The 15,658-nt window shown below is 38.2% G+C and overlaps 1 protein-coding gene across 22 annotated transcripts in view; it reads right to left on the bottom strand.

The window, feature by feature from the left end:
* rims2a (regulating synaptic membrane exocytosis 2a) overlaps positions 1-15,658 on the bottom strand; it is a 168,236-nt gene that overhangs the window by 7,240 nt on the left and 145,338 nt on the right. The gene's annotated exons all lie outside the window — the stretch shown is intronic.

The following is a 15,658-nucleotide window of genomic DNA, read 5'->3' as shown; positions in this document are numbered from 1 at the left end:
TAAGCTGCCATTAGGCCTGCCAACAGTCCTGCTACTTGATGAGAACGCACGAGCCACATGGCGATCACTCAAAGTTCACGTGCCAAACTCTGCTCCTTCACTTTACTCTTTTCCACGGTCGTGATTTCACAGCTGTGTTGCGTTAGGAGGAGTTCTGTTTCTCACAGACAAGAAAGTCAACGAAAGGGAAAAACAACGTTAAAAGCTCGACCTGAAACCCCTCTCGTCTGTCGTCCCTTTGTGGCACAGCCACGTTACAAGAAAGTATGGCTCTCGTCATCCATCACAAACTTTTAAACAGCCACAAAGACTCTTTGTTTGAATTAGAGCCTCACATTTCTAAATATTAACTTTTCTTTTTCTTCATTCCATTTCTGCCATTTGTGGACAGCTGGGGTCAGCTTATTTTAAACAGTTGAGAGCCAAGAGACTCAACAGCGTTGCTCGCTGAAAGGACTTCTTCACCGGTGGTCCTTCAAGTGGCTCATGAATGTACCACCGGCATCGGCTGTGAGTGATACCTCAAAGCAAATGCACGACTTTCAGCCGAACTCCAGCTTCTCTGGTAGCTGTCACCACCGCATTAGGTTCAAGCATAAATCCTGAGAAACTGTGCTGCCCCGACATGCTGCCAGCAGTCCTGCTTTTTTGTTCTCAATATGAATGTGGCAGAATAGGCGCAGGACAAGACAATTATGGCACTTTCTTTGCACCACGGTAAATATAGGAAGCTCCCTGTGGTGTTACTGCAGAGGCAAAAGTTCCTCTCTCTGAGACACTGCAACCTACTTCCACGAAGGAGCCACTTAATGTCCATTTGCGGGTTTCATCTAGGTCACCACTGACAAAACAACTCTTCACGTTTACCGCCACAGGGGGAATCGGAGAAGAGCACACAGTTATAATACAAACACTTGATTTAATATGAACCACAAACTCATTTAAGGATCAGGTAGGCGCTTCTCTGAATTCAAACCGTGAGAATGTTTAAACTTTTATCAGAAAACTTCTGATCTTTGCCCTCATGATGATGATGTAGCTCTGTGTTTCTGATCGTTGATCCAGGCTCAGAGGTTATCTTCTCCGTGTGATGAATTCAACTTTCTTTGGTGGTTATTTTGCTGCTTCTGTAGCACTAAGAGAAGGCTGACATTTTTTTATTAAAGTGATTTTAAAGCTATGAATTGGATGATGCTGAATGATTTTGGTCATCTCCTGCTAAGTTCTAGATCAGGGGGTGTCAAACATAAGGACCAGGGGCCTTAATCAGCCCAGCAGAGACTCTAAGCCAGCCCACTCAATGGCTTTAGAAAATATGGTGGACGAAAGTTTTGGACTTTTTCCTTCTGATATAGACATGCCACACCAAAGTAATTCAATTACTGAATTACTTTCCTGTTTTTTCACAATCTGCTATAGAAAAATCTTATTTTCTACCTATTCCTTACACTTTTAGCCCAAAGAGTCATGCTGACAGATTTCTTTCATTTACTACAACACCATTAAACGTATAACACAAAGGGGAATTTTACTGGTCAGGTTGACTTAAATTCAAACTTGGCTTTATGTGGCTCACTATGTAAAATGAGTTTGATATCCCTGCTTTAGATAAACTCAAAGCCAGCAGGTCAAAAACCTAATTAGTCTAATGACTGAGTTTATGAACAGATATGAGTTCAAGTTGTTAAGTGGAGATATTGCTGGCATGTGACTAGAAATTTGTATGATATGAATTTAATCTTTTTAATTTTTATCTTTTTAAGAAACCTGGAACTATGTTTTCCAAGCAGTTTAATTTAACTGAGGCCTCAGACGCACATGGCAACCTTCAATCACTGGGGAAAATCGTACCAATAGGTTGGCAAGTGGTTGCTTGAGGTTGTTGACTGTCTCTGGCTGAAGTCAGTCAGAAAGAGGATGCTTTACCCCCCCCCCCCCCCCCAGGATTGCTTTTGGTTGCTAGCAGATTGCCAGAGTTGGCTGTAATTTCTCTGGAAGACACAGACTTCAAAGACTCACTAGCTAACAACGGAGCTGCTCGGAAAAAGTGCAACACGAGCTAGAAATGGAGAATATTTGCCCATAAAGTAAAAGTTATGCCTTACCACTGAAACCAACACATTTCAAGAGATGAGACTTTTACTTTGAAGATAAACAATCTCAGTTTCACCACTGCTTAAAAAGTAGTTGGGAAGTAGTTTACAAGTTGGAAACCAGTTTCAAACAGATCAGGGAATACGTGTATTCCCCCCCTAAGTCACCACTCTTTAGGACAGGGTGACTGGAGTTTCACAATCAATTTCACAGTAATGGCCAGCAACCTGTAGCAACCTCTGGCAACTTTTTATTCCTTAGCAACTGGTGATTACTGTGGCGGGGCGTGGTTTGCGATGCTGCTACAGGTGCAATGGACGCACCTGCGCAGCATCTGCAATCACTCCACGCCAGCTTAAAAGTCGGGACTCTGAATTAAGGTTGTTGTTATGTTGAGCTGGCAGCGGGAGAGCTGCAGCTCTGTGTGTCCAACAACCGATGAAATAAACATGATTAAAATGCCACTGGGTCTGCCGTGTATGTTTACAATTACCAACCAGTCTCGATCCTTGTGCAATTGGGGCCTAAACTCCATATCTACCTTAGGTGGTTCAACTCCCTCCAATGTAAAGTAACTGGTCAGTTGTACTAATTTAAAGTAGATTCCTTAACAAAGACTGTAAGGATACCTGTGTGTCTGAATTCAGCTTTGCTTTGTCCATGTAGAGCCACACAGAGATGTTAGCAAACTTTTGGCCAAGGACTTAAATACAAAAAACTGCAGTAAAATGTTTTAGCATTAACAATGAAATATGGTCAGTGTATTTCACTCGTATGACCTGCTTAATTATATTAGCTGGACCAAAAACAGGGGAAGCAATTTGTAAAGCGGCGTATGCACCAAAACCCTGCTAGAGGAATATTTCTAAGGAAAGCACATTAGGACTGCTAATAGCTGAATGCTAATCACGGTTTCCTCTACAGTAGCAATTCGTCACTCTATTCAGTGATTTTTACTAACAGTAGCAAACAGAAGTAGACAGAACCTATAACGGGCCTGCTGTTTTATTGGCAGTAAAACATAATTGTGTCTTGATGCCAGAGTGTAAATGTAAGAGAGTGTAAGTGCAAATATTAATGGATTGACTAAAAAAAATAAGGCATTCATGATTACTCCCTTAATTCAGTCACATGTTTTGGAGTGTGAGGTTCTCTGTAGATTCCTTTACAGTATCACCGTTAAGTATAGTGCTAAACTCGTCACTTGGCTTCTCTGGTATGTTTCTGCTAGAGCAAAAAAAGGTCATTAGAATTGTACTTGTACTGTGAGGTAGACTGAAGCCAGACACAGACAATACGGAACTACCAGAGCTGCAAAAAGATATAGTAAGTGCCCTTACTCATTAACTGCTTAAGAGAAAGTGGTGATTCACGTCATGGCTTTGCCAAAACAATAACAGCAGACCACAATAATTCTTCTCTCCTCTGTAGCTGGCTCGTGCGCACGTGTCTCCAGCAATGCATTAGACACGTGTGGATAACTTCAAATTTTGTATCTTGGGCACAGTTTATTGTTATCTGTCCACCCACAACCAGTGACATAGTGAAAGAAAGAGGCATTGCAACAATTTTCACTTCACCTGACACGCACAGCAACTGGAGACAAAAATATGCTTAATTACAGTCAACATTAATCTGCTTAATGCAGCACGTGGATGCGTGTTCACGGACTGTGAAAACAGAGTTTGCATCAAGTACGAAAAGAAACTTTGAAACTTTTATTTGCTGGGTAATACAGATCATGCTTAACAAAAAAAGGACTTCATTACAGATCAGAGCATTTTAAACACGCTCAGCAATGTGTTGGTAGTAAGAGTGTAGTTAGAATCTAGGTCGCGTCACTAGACCTTTAGCTGCTTTACCTCTTTATTAAAAACACGTGGCTGCAGTTACCAAGACCAGATTGCATGTTAGATAAATGACGTGCCGAAAGACTTCAGGAGCCAATATTGGCTGGCCTTTCTATTAAACGTTGACGTGATCGGGGTGCCAGTTAAACAAGACATCAGACCTTTAGCTCATGTGATTTAGAATTAAAGTATTTGACACTCCTTCCTCTAAAAGCATCTCCATCTTAGGTCATAAGCGTACTACTCTCTGATTTCACAACACTGTGACTAATGCTGGTTAACACTGAACATATCTTGCTTTGCTCTATACTATGATAAATCTGCCAGACAATGACCACACAACTGGAAATCACAAGCACCTTAGAAGGCAGGAATGTGAAGAATCTACAACATAGGACCGTAATATCCCAGAAGTCCTTGTGTACAATCTGCCTGAGAGGTGGCGGGACTAACAGGCCAAAGCCTTCAGAAGTCTTGATGTGATTGATGAGCTCAGACCAGGCCAAGCATCAGACAGCAACTCTGACCCTGCACACTGTAAACAGAGCTTAATGGAGGGCTCTAACACTTTCCCTCACATGCATGGACGTAGGCAAACAGACACCAATAAGCATGTGAATATGTACACAAGGATACAGTGCAAAGGTAGATAAACACGCTTGCTACAAAAACAGCTTTCCCTCCTGTGTCTCAGTCAAATATAATGAGGAATGTGAAGCTATGTGTGATGTCCAATCTCACCTCACATTATATTAAAGCTGCATCCAGAATATCTTTGGCTACTACACATAAAGACACAATCTTGACATGTACACAGTACAAAAAAACCCCCAAAACAAATCTTTAGCTTTCTTAAGGTTCCTCTTTTTTAAAAATAGCATGATGCTAACATTGTCTGGACACAGTTGTTATGTCTGCACGCAAAGAAACAATTTACTGAAATATGAATATGAAAAGGCCCAGTCAAACTTAAAACCTTAAATGGCTGAACACTTCATAAAAATGCATAACGCAATCAAAAGTGCTCAAAATAAAATAATGTTCCACCTCAAGTTGTTTACTACATATGAAAGGAGACTCCACTCACACATGTATACACAGCGTTTCCTGCTCTTCACTTTGCACCTTAGGTAGAAGTTGTCAGGCTAAAGGCAATATTTAAAACAGGCTCTGCAGGTGACGTTTGAACAGTTTGTCCCCTGGCTGCCTCCATCCACTCAGTGGTGCAAACACTGAAGCAACAACAGATGGAAAACTCATTAGAAAGAGAAAGAAGATCCAAATACGATCTGATAGAAACTGCTGACATCTCTTACGGTCACAACAAACTACTGTCATATGCAATATGTTCCTTAGATTGCAAAAATTGCAACAATTATATTACTACAGCTTATTTACCTCTCAGACTGAAAGAGGAAATAAGTTGCTTTAACCACTTTTATAAAACACAGAAGCATCCAGCCCAGACTCTATGACTACCCTTACCACAGTATTTTTCCAGTACATGCCTCATCGGACTTCCTCTCTGACTGACAGCTACATTTAAAGAAGAAAAAAAAAAACAATCAGGAGAGGAAGTACAGTATTTTTAGCAATGCCTAAAAATCTAAAAATGCATTGTGTAAGTTCTATTTTAGCTCTGCTCGGGCGGGAGCGAAGAATGTGCTGTGCTTGAACTGCGAGACGTGGCAGTACAAGTGTATTCTTAAACTGCGTCCAAGCTTCAAATTCAGGCAAGGGAGACATATGGCTGAGGAGTGTGAGTCACACCGCAGGTAAAAGCACCGTGCAGCTGATGGAGCAGGGAATGGGCAGAAGATGAGTCAACGGCTTTAAACCTGAGCTCACTGAGATGCTGCCTGAAGACAAATAATCTTTGACTCAAACATATAACATACCAGTAGGGATGGGTATCGTTTAGGATTTATCCGATACCAGTACCAAACCGGTACTTTTGACATGGTGTCGGTGCTTAAACGGTGCTCGAACCGGTGCTTAAAGAATGGAGAACACAAACTTTGTCCAAAAACCTCTCATGTTTAGCTGTTTTTTTGTAAAAAGATAACAATGTTAGCCTTTTCTGCAGCTATAGGGCATATATGGTATCACTCTTAGCTGGAAGCAGTGCTTAAACAATAGAAAAAACACAATCTTTGTCTAAAAACCTCTCGTGTTTAACTGTTTCCCACTTTTTCTTTGGTCATTTTAGCCTTTTTGGCCAGGGTGAAGGGAGCATCTGCCATCAAACAAGAAGACAGCCGTATGTAACTACGACGGTGTTTGCTAGTTCACCTTACATGCATTCATGTAATAACGTGGTTATTCTACTCAACGTAAATTACACACGAACAACATTAAGCTACTCACGCAGAGAAGAACGGCTGCTGCTGCATCATCATCCGTCATCATTTCTGCTACACTGGCAGGGCTAGGGGCCAGGACTCTCCTCTTCGGGTTTTTGGGGGATGTTGCTAACTCCGGGTCCGATAACAGGCACCACAACCGCAGTAGATGTGCACGGTGTGAGGTCTCGCAGCAAGCTATCAAATACGGTGCATTTCTCGGCTTTTAACAAAATGCTATAGGTTGCCAGGTGTTTCATCAGATTCGAGGTGTTACCTCCTTTGACAGTATCACAGTGTCACCTTAAAGCACTTGTTGCAGGCTGCTGAGTTTGCATCTTTTTGCTGTGAAGTACAGCCAGACTTTTGACCGCTTCGCCTTGGGCATTTTTAATCTGTAGCTCTGCTCTAAAAGAACGTACGTACCTGGGCCCGCCTACTATCCTCGGAAACGTAAAATGATTGGCTAGAATCCAAAGTGTATGACATCTCAGGAAAAAAAAGCACCGAAATAAAGCACCGAAATGTGTGCTCCTTTTCGGTCTGGTCACTACCGTTTATGTCAGAACCGGTGCCATACCGGTACCCATCCCTACATACCAGTCATGTGAATGGCTGAGTCCACCCAAACTTTTGACTGATACTGTTTATTTACAACACTCAGCATTTTTTTTAAAAGTTGTAAAAATCATGTGTACTTTCATCCTTCAAGGGTCACTGTGTGTTTTTAGTCTACTCAAAGCAGAAAATCACTGAACATGATAATGAAACTTCCCATATGGAAAAGAAATAGAAAAAACTTATAAAAGATTTGCTTAAGATTTGGCTTACTTCATATAGTGAATCATATAAGGCTTATATGATTTACTCATGAAAGTAGCCACTTTCTCATTACTTTCATATATTGTTTTAGTAAGTATCCAAAACATACGTTTCATTTATAGAATTTTTCAAGGGATCTTATATCTGTTTTCACTCTTGTATGCTTTTCATACAAGTTTCACACAAGACAGATACAAACCTTATAAGATTTATATATATCTTTTCCATATGGGTTAAAAGAAATTAAATTTAATTGAAAAGCTTTTATTGTGTAGATTCTTTATTGTTCAAGGTTAAAACATTTTGAAATAACTCGCTAATTTCCTGAAGCTTAATTGCTTAATAGTCTAGCACTGGCAGCTCTTCATATTTTCTTTAGATCACAACTGAATTATGCAACGCTTAAACAGCACAACAAGTGGCGGGAATGAGAATCAGCACTGGTCCATCTACGCCCCCACCCTCACCTATGGTCACAGGCTTTGAGTAGTGACCAAAAGAGGGAGAGCGAGAGATAAAAGTGGTGGAAATGAGCTTTCTCCAAAGGGTGGCCTTTGCCTTAGAGATAGGGTGAGGAGTTCAGCTATCCAGAAGGGGCTCAGAGTCGAGCCGCTACTCCTCGACATCGAAAGGACTGAGTTGAGATGGTTTGGGCAACTGACAAGGATGCCTACTGGGTGAGGTGTTCTGGACATGTCCCACTGGGGGAGAGACAATGGGGCACACCCAGGACACATTGGAGAGATTATATCTCTTGACTGGCCTGGGAATGCCTTTGCGTTCCGAGTGGACAAACTGGAGGAGGCTGCTGCCTCAGCGTCCCGGTCCCAGATAAGCAGAAGTAAATGGATGGATGGATGAATAAAGAGCACATTAAGAAAAAAAACCATCTTCAAAACAAGAACATTGGCTGATAGCTTAGAAAGGAAAAAATACACTGTCTGCTGGGAGAGACACCATGTCCTGCACACACTCAGTGTGAAAACAATCTGTTTAGTCCGCCACCTCGGAAATTCACATCACAGCTTATGAATAAACAATATGACTGAGTGATCATTTACAGTCAGAACACCCAATCCCCCCACCACACACACACACACACACACACATACTCGCTTAAGTCCCGTTTGGGGTCGCATATCTTAACTCCCCCCCTTTGGGGACACCACTTTCTGTATGGTTTAGAAGCAAGCTGGCAACTCAGTTTTACTCCTCCAAGACCACAGAAATAAAAAATCACTTGACATTTTCATTTTAAGCAACTTTTGTCCAGACAGTATTTTTACCTTCCCATTGGGGACTGGGAATGTTTAATGTCCCCTTTGGGGTCTTCAGCGATACACAGATAAAAAAAACTATTTTATGCCACTTTTGGGGACCTTACTTCCATTTGGGGTCTTCGGCGACACACACATACACAAACTATTTTATGCCACTTTTGGGGACCTTACTTCCATTCGGGGTCTTCAGCAATACACACATACACAAGTTATTTTATGTCAGTTTTGGGGATATTACTTCCCTTAAAGGCAATTCCTTCAAAGTACAATGTAATGTTAACTACCCAATCTAACAATAATCTAAACAATAATTAAGGTCTCTATTTATCTTGAAGAAATCAAAACTATGTCCAATGTCTCGGCCACAGAACAATTTAAATTTTTGACTGCATTTATTACTACTGTGTTGTTTTGGGAGTTTATATGCACATCATTAATGCAGAGAAACTTGGATAAAAAAAAAATCATCTGTACTATTGAGTGTTTGTTACCAGCAAATTGTAAGGCAAGAACTTTGCTTCCAAATATGTTCACTGGGAAGAAGTCCCTGGTCCCCTGTCTTCATCTTGATCCGTTTTCTTGTTCTATTGTGTTTTTGTCGGCTCCATACCTGACAGAAGAGACTCAATCTCATTGCTTGAGGAATCTGGATTTTGCAGATCAATTTTTTTTTTACATTTCAGGCATTTCTCATGATGCTGCTTCAGCTTGGTTAGTCTTGAGTAGATAAACATCAGTTAAATAGGCAAACATTAGACAGTTAAACTAGTTTTTATATTCTATTTAAACTAAAAGAAATTTCTAATTTCACCTATGAATTGTTAACACAGATAATTTGAACACAATTACCAAGAGTTCATTTGATTTTCAGAAACTATCCAAACCTATCATAAAAGATTTGATTTAATTATTAATAAACACACTACTTTAACCTACATTAGAAGCAATCAAAATATCCTTTACATCAGGGCACCAATAAGTACAGTATTAAAGATCTGTGAGTGATAAGACAAGCTGTACGATTTTAGAATGGATATCTTAATTTTAGTTTTCACTGATGTTACGAGTAGATTTAACATGAATAACAAATAGACAAGCGACAATTAAAAACTGCCAAAGAAGATGACTCTTATGACTTCCGGGGACATTTCTAACAAAAATGCACTGCGTTAACCTGAATGAGGACAATCAAAAGGATATACATAAATGAAATTGAATTGATATAGTACCAGAGTACAGTGATCATTAACTGATCGTCATTAACGATCAGTGACCATTAACGGTGTTGTCACTGATCTCAAGGGTAGATTAATACTAAATACAGAAATATACCTCCATTTAAAAATTGCAAAAACATATGCAACAATAGTTATTGGTATACCTGACTCTTATGTCTTTTGGGGACGTTTCTAACACAAAAACACTCCGCTTTAACGTAAATGGGGACATTCAATGGGAAACTTTCCTTAGGGAACTGGTTAATACAATAAACTCTGATTATTAAACATCTGCATATGTTAAGGTATGTGTAACTACTTTTCGGATGGATTTCTTTATCTTAGTCCTCATTCTGATTGGTATTTGTTCCGTATTTTTAAATCTTAGACATAGTGAAGGTTTTTTTTTTTAACATAACCCTTGAGTGTGGGGATCATTGATAAATTGTTTACAGACTTCATGGATAGATTTATACTGAAAAAGAACATGATACTATTTTTAGAAAAAAATTATGGAACATATCCAACTATAGTCATTAGTATGCCATATACTTATGACTTTTGGGGACGTTGTTAACACAAATACACTCCGCTTTAACCTAAATGGGGACATTCAATGGGAAACTTTCCTTAGGGAACTGGTAAACACAATGAACTCTGATTATTAAATATTTGCTCATGTTAAAGCATGGGTCCCCAATCCGAGTCCACGAGGGCCGGTGTCCCTGCAGGTTTTAGATCTCACCCTGGGTCAACACACCTGAATCACAATTCAAGACATGTTGAGAAGGTAATTTATAGATTTAAATCAGCTGTGATGGATCAAGGACACATCTAAAACCTGCAGGGACACTGGCCCTCGTGGACTGGGATTGGGGACCCCTGTGTTAAAGTATGTGTAATGATCTGGAGGATGGATTGCTGTATCTTAGTCCTCATTCTGATTGGTATTTGGTCCATATTTTCATATCTTTGACATAATGAAGGATTTTACAACATAACTCTTGAGTGTGGTGATCACTCATAAATTGTTCTCGAACTTCATGTATTGAGTTATACTGAAAAAGGGACATGACACTATTTTTAGAAAAAAAATCCCGCAACATATCCAACTATTGTCATTAGTATGCCATATGCTTATGACTTTTGGGGACGTTTCTAACACAAATACACTCCGCTTTAACCTAAATGGGGACATTCAATGGGAAACTTTCGTTAGGGAACTGGTTAATACAATGAACTCTGATTATTAAACACACGCATATATTAAGATATGTGTAATGATTTGGGGGATGGATTACTTTATCTTAATCCTCCTTCTGATTGGTATTTGTTCCATATTTTCAAATCTTAGACATAATGAAGGATTTTACAACAATAACCCTTACTTGAGTGAGGAGATCACTGATAAATTGTTTGTTGACTTTATAGGTAGATCTATACAGAAAAAAGGAACATGATAACATCTTTTAAAAAATCCCAAAGCATATCCAACTATAGTCATCAGAATGCCATATACTTATGACTTTTGGGGACATTTCTAACACAAATACACTCCGCTTTAACCTAAATGGGGACATTCAATGAGAAACTTTCCTTAGGGAACTGGTAAATACAACGAACTCATTACACATACCTCAACATATGCATATGTTTCATAATGAAAACATAACCCTTGCTTGACTGTGGGGATCATTGATAAATTGTTTACAGACTTCATGGATAGATTTATACTGCAAAAGGGACATGATACTATTTGTAAAAAACAATACAAAAACATATCTGACTATAGTCATAGGTATGCCGTACAGTATACTTATGACTTTGGGGAATGTTTCTAACACAAATACACTCCTCTTTAACCTAAATGGGGACATTCAATGGGAAACTTTCGTTAGGGAACTGGTTAATACAATGAACTCTGATTATTAAACACACGCATATATTAAGATATGTGTAATAATTTGGGGATGGATTACTTTATCTTAATCCTCCTTCTGATTGGTATTTGTTCCATATTTTCATATCTTTGACATAATGAAGGATTTTACAACATAACTCTTGAGTGTGGTGATCACTCATAAATTGTTCTCGAACTTCATGTATTGAGTTATACTGAAAAAGGGACATGACACTATTTGTAAAAACAATACAAAAACATATCTGACTATAGTCATAGGTATGCCGTACAGTATACTTGTGACTTTTGGGAATGTTTCTAACACAAATACACTCCTCTTTAACCTAAATGGGGACATTCAGTGGGAAACTTTCCTTAGGGAACTGGTAAATACAATGAACTCTGATCATTAAACACATGCATATGTTAAGGTATGTGTAACTACTTTTCGGATTGATTTCTTTATCTTAGTCCTCATTGTGATTGGTATTTGTTCTGTATTTTTAAATCTTAGACATAATGAAGGGGTTATTCTTTTTTTTAACATAACCCTTGCTTGAGTGTGGGGATCATTGATAAATTGTTTACAGACTTCATGGATAGATTTATACTGAAAAAGGGACATGATACTATTTTTAGAAAAAAAATCCCGCAACATATCCAACTATAGTCATTAGTATGCCATATGTTTATGACTTTTGGGGACATTTCTAACACAAATACACTCCGCTCTAACCTAAATGGGGACATTCAATGGGAAACTTTCGTTAGGGAACTGGTTAATACAATGAACTCTGATTATTAAACATCTGCATATATTAAGATATGTGTAATGATTTGGGGGATGGATTGCTTTATCTTAGTCCTCATTCTGATTGGTATTTGTTCCATATTTTCAAATCTTAGACATAATGAAGGATTTTACAACAATAACCCTTACTTGAGTGAGGAGATCACTGATAAATTGTTTGACTTTATAGGTAGATCTATACAGAAAAAAGGAACATGATAACATCTTTTAAAAAATCCCAAAGCATATCCAACTATAGTCATCAGAATGCCATATACTTATGACTTTTGGGGACGTTTCTAACACAAATACACTCCGCTTTAACCTAAATGGGGACATTCAATGAGAAACTTTCCTTAGGGAACTGGTAAATACAACGAACTCATTACACATACCTCAACATATGCATATGTTTCATAATGAAAACATAACCCTTGCTTGACTGTGGGGATCATTGATAAATTGTTTACAGACTTCATGGATAGATTTATACTGCAAAAGGGACATGATACTATTTTTTTTAAAAATTACAAAGCATATCCAACTATAGTCATTAGTATGCCATATGCTTATGACTTTTGGGGACGTTTTTAACACAAATGATTTGGGGGATGGATTGCTTTATCTTAGTCCTCATTCTGATTGGTATTTGTTCCATATTTTCAAATCTTAGACATAATGAAGGATTTTACAACATAACACTTGAGTGTGGTGATCACTGATAAATTGTTCTCGAACTTCATGTATTGAGTTATACTGAAAAAGGGACATGACACTATTTGTAAAAAACAATACAAAAACATATCTGACTATAGTCATAGGTATGCCGTACAGTATACTTATGACTTTTGGGGATGTTTCTAACACAAATACACTCCTCTTTAACCTAAATGGGGACATTCAGTGGGAAACTTTCCTTAGGGTACTGGTAAATACAATGAACTCTGATCATTAAACACACGCATATGTTAAGGTATGTGTAACTACTTTTCGGATTGATTTCTTTATCTTAGTCCTCATTGTGATTGGTATTTGTTCTGTATTTTTAAATCTTAGACATAATGAAGGGGTTGTTCTTTTTTTTAACATAACCCTTGCTTGAGTGTGGGGATCATTGATAAATTGTTTACAGACTTCATGGATAGATTTATACTGAAAAAGGGACATGATACTATTTTTAGAAAAAAAATCCCACAACATATCCAACTATAGTCATTAGTATGCCATATGCTTATGACTTTTGGGGATGTTTCTAACACAAATACACTCCGCTTTAACCTAAATGGGGACATTCAATGGGAGACTTTCGTTAGGGAACTGGTTAATACAATGAACTCTGATTATTAAACATCTGCATATATTAAGATATGTGTAATGATTTGGGGGATGGATTGCTTTATCTTAGTCCTCATTCTGATTGGTATTTGTTCCATATTTTCAAATGTTAGACATAATGAAGGATTTTACAACATAACTCTTGAGTGTGGTGATCACTGATAAATTGTTCTCGAACTTCATGTATTGAGTTATACTGAAAAAGGGACATGACACTATTTTTAAAAAACAATACAAAAACATATCCGACTATAGTCATAGGTATGCCATATACATATGACTTTTGGGGATGTTTCTAACACAAATACACTCCTCTTTAACCTAAATGGGGACATTCAATGGGAAACTTTCGTTAGGGAACTGGTTAATAAAATGAACTCTGATTATTAAACATCTGCATATATTAAGATATGTGTAATGATTTGGGGGATGGATTACTTTATCTTAATCCTCCTTCTGATTGGTATTTGTTCCATATTTTCATATCTTTGACATAATGAAGGATTTTACAACATAACTCTTGAGTGTGGTGATCACTCATAAATTGTTCTCGAACTTCATGTATTGAGTTATACTGAAAAAGGGACATGACACTATTTTTAAAAAACAATACAAAAACATATCCGACTATAGTCATAGGTATGCCATATACTTATGACTTTTGGGGACGTTTCTAACACAAATACACTCCGCTTTAACCTAAATGGGGACATTCAATGGGAAACTTTCCTTAGGGAACTGGTAAATACAACGAACTCATTATAAATACCTCAACATATGCATATGTTGAGGTATGTGTAATGATTTGGGGGATGGATTACTTTATCTTAATCCTCCTTCTGATTGGTATTTGTTCCATATTTTCATATCTTTGACATAATGAAGGATTTTACAACATAACTCTTGAGTGTGGTGATCACTGATAAATTGTTCTCGAACTTCCTATATGGAGTTATACTGAAAAAGGGACATGACACTATTTTTAAAAAACAATACAAAAACATGTCCGACTATAGTCATAGGTATGCCATATACTTATGACTTTTGGGGACGTTTCTAACACAAATACACTCCGCTTTAACCTAAATGGGGACATTCAATGGGAAACTTTCCTTAGGGAACTGGTAAATACAACGAACTCATTACACATACCTCAACATATGCATATGTTGAGGTATGTGTAATGATTTGGGGGATGGATTACTTTATCTTAATCCTCCTTCTGATTGGTATTTGTTCCATATTTTCATATCTTTGAGATAATGAAGGATTTTACAACATAACTCTTGAGTGTGGTGATCACTGATAAATTGTTCTCGAACTTCCTGTATGGAGTTATACTGAAAAAGGGACATGACACTATTTTTAAAAAACAATACAAAAACATATCCGACTATAGTCATAGGTATGCCATATACTTATGACTTTTGGGGATGTTTCTAACACAAATACACTCCTCTTTAACCTAAATGGGGACATTCAGTGGGAAACTTTCCTTAGGGAACTGGTAAATACAATGAACTCTGATCATTAAACACATGCATATGTAACCACGGTGACTTCTGACCCCACTTCCGCCAGTCCCTTTATTGTGGCGGGAATGAATCCTGTATAAGTTCCGGGTCAATCAGCTGCATGTCCCTGCTCCTCTGGCTGCTGTTGTCCCTGTGGTTGGCGTACTTGTCAGATCACGACAAATTTTGCACTACAGGCCAGTTGACAGCGTGCAATAACCCGGCCGATTCATTCATCTTTACACTACCTCACACTCGACTCAACGGTGAGTTATTTGTTTGTTTTGTTTTGTCACAATTAATGTACATGCGGAGCCGCGATCGCACATCCTACAATGCCGGTAAGCTAATGCTAGGCTAACGACAGTAAGTGCAATTACTAGTGTCATCTATTGAATATTGTTGTTTTTGTTTATTCCATTATGGCCGAATGTTGACTTAACGTATCTAGAGTTGAACGAGTGATTTGATTTTTGTAGTTTTGTCCGTTTTGGATGTTTTTTGTTACTTTTCT

The sequence above is a fragment of the Maylandia zebra genome, linkage group LG11 (assembly GCF_041146795.1).
Source record: "Maylandia zebra isolate NMK-2024a linkage group LG11, Mzebra_GT3a, whole genome shotgun sequence".
Taxonomy (NCBI): Eukaryota; Metazoa; Chordata; class Actinopteri; order Cichliformes; family Cichlidae; genus Maylandia; species Maylandia zebra.
The sequence above is the reverse complement of the archived record's forward strand: the minus strand, read 5'-3'. Positions and strand labels throughout refer to the sequence as shown.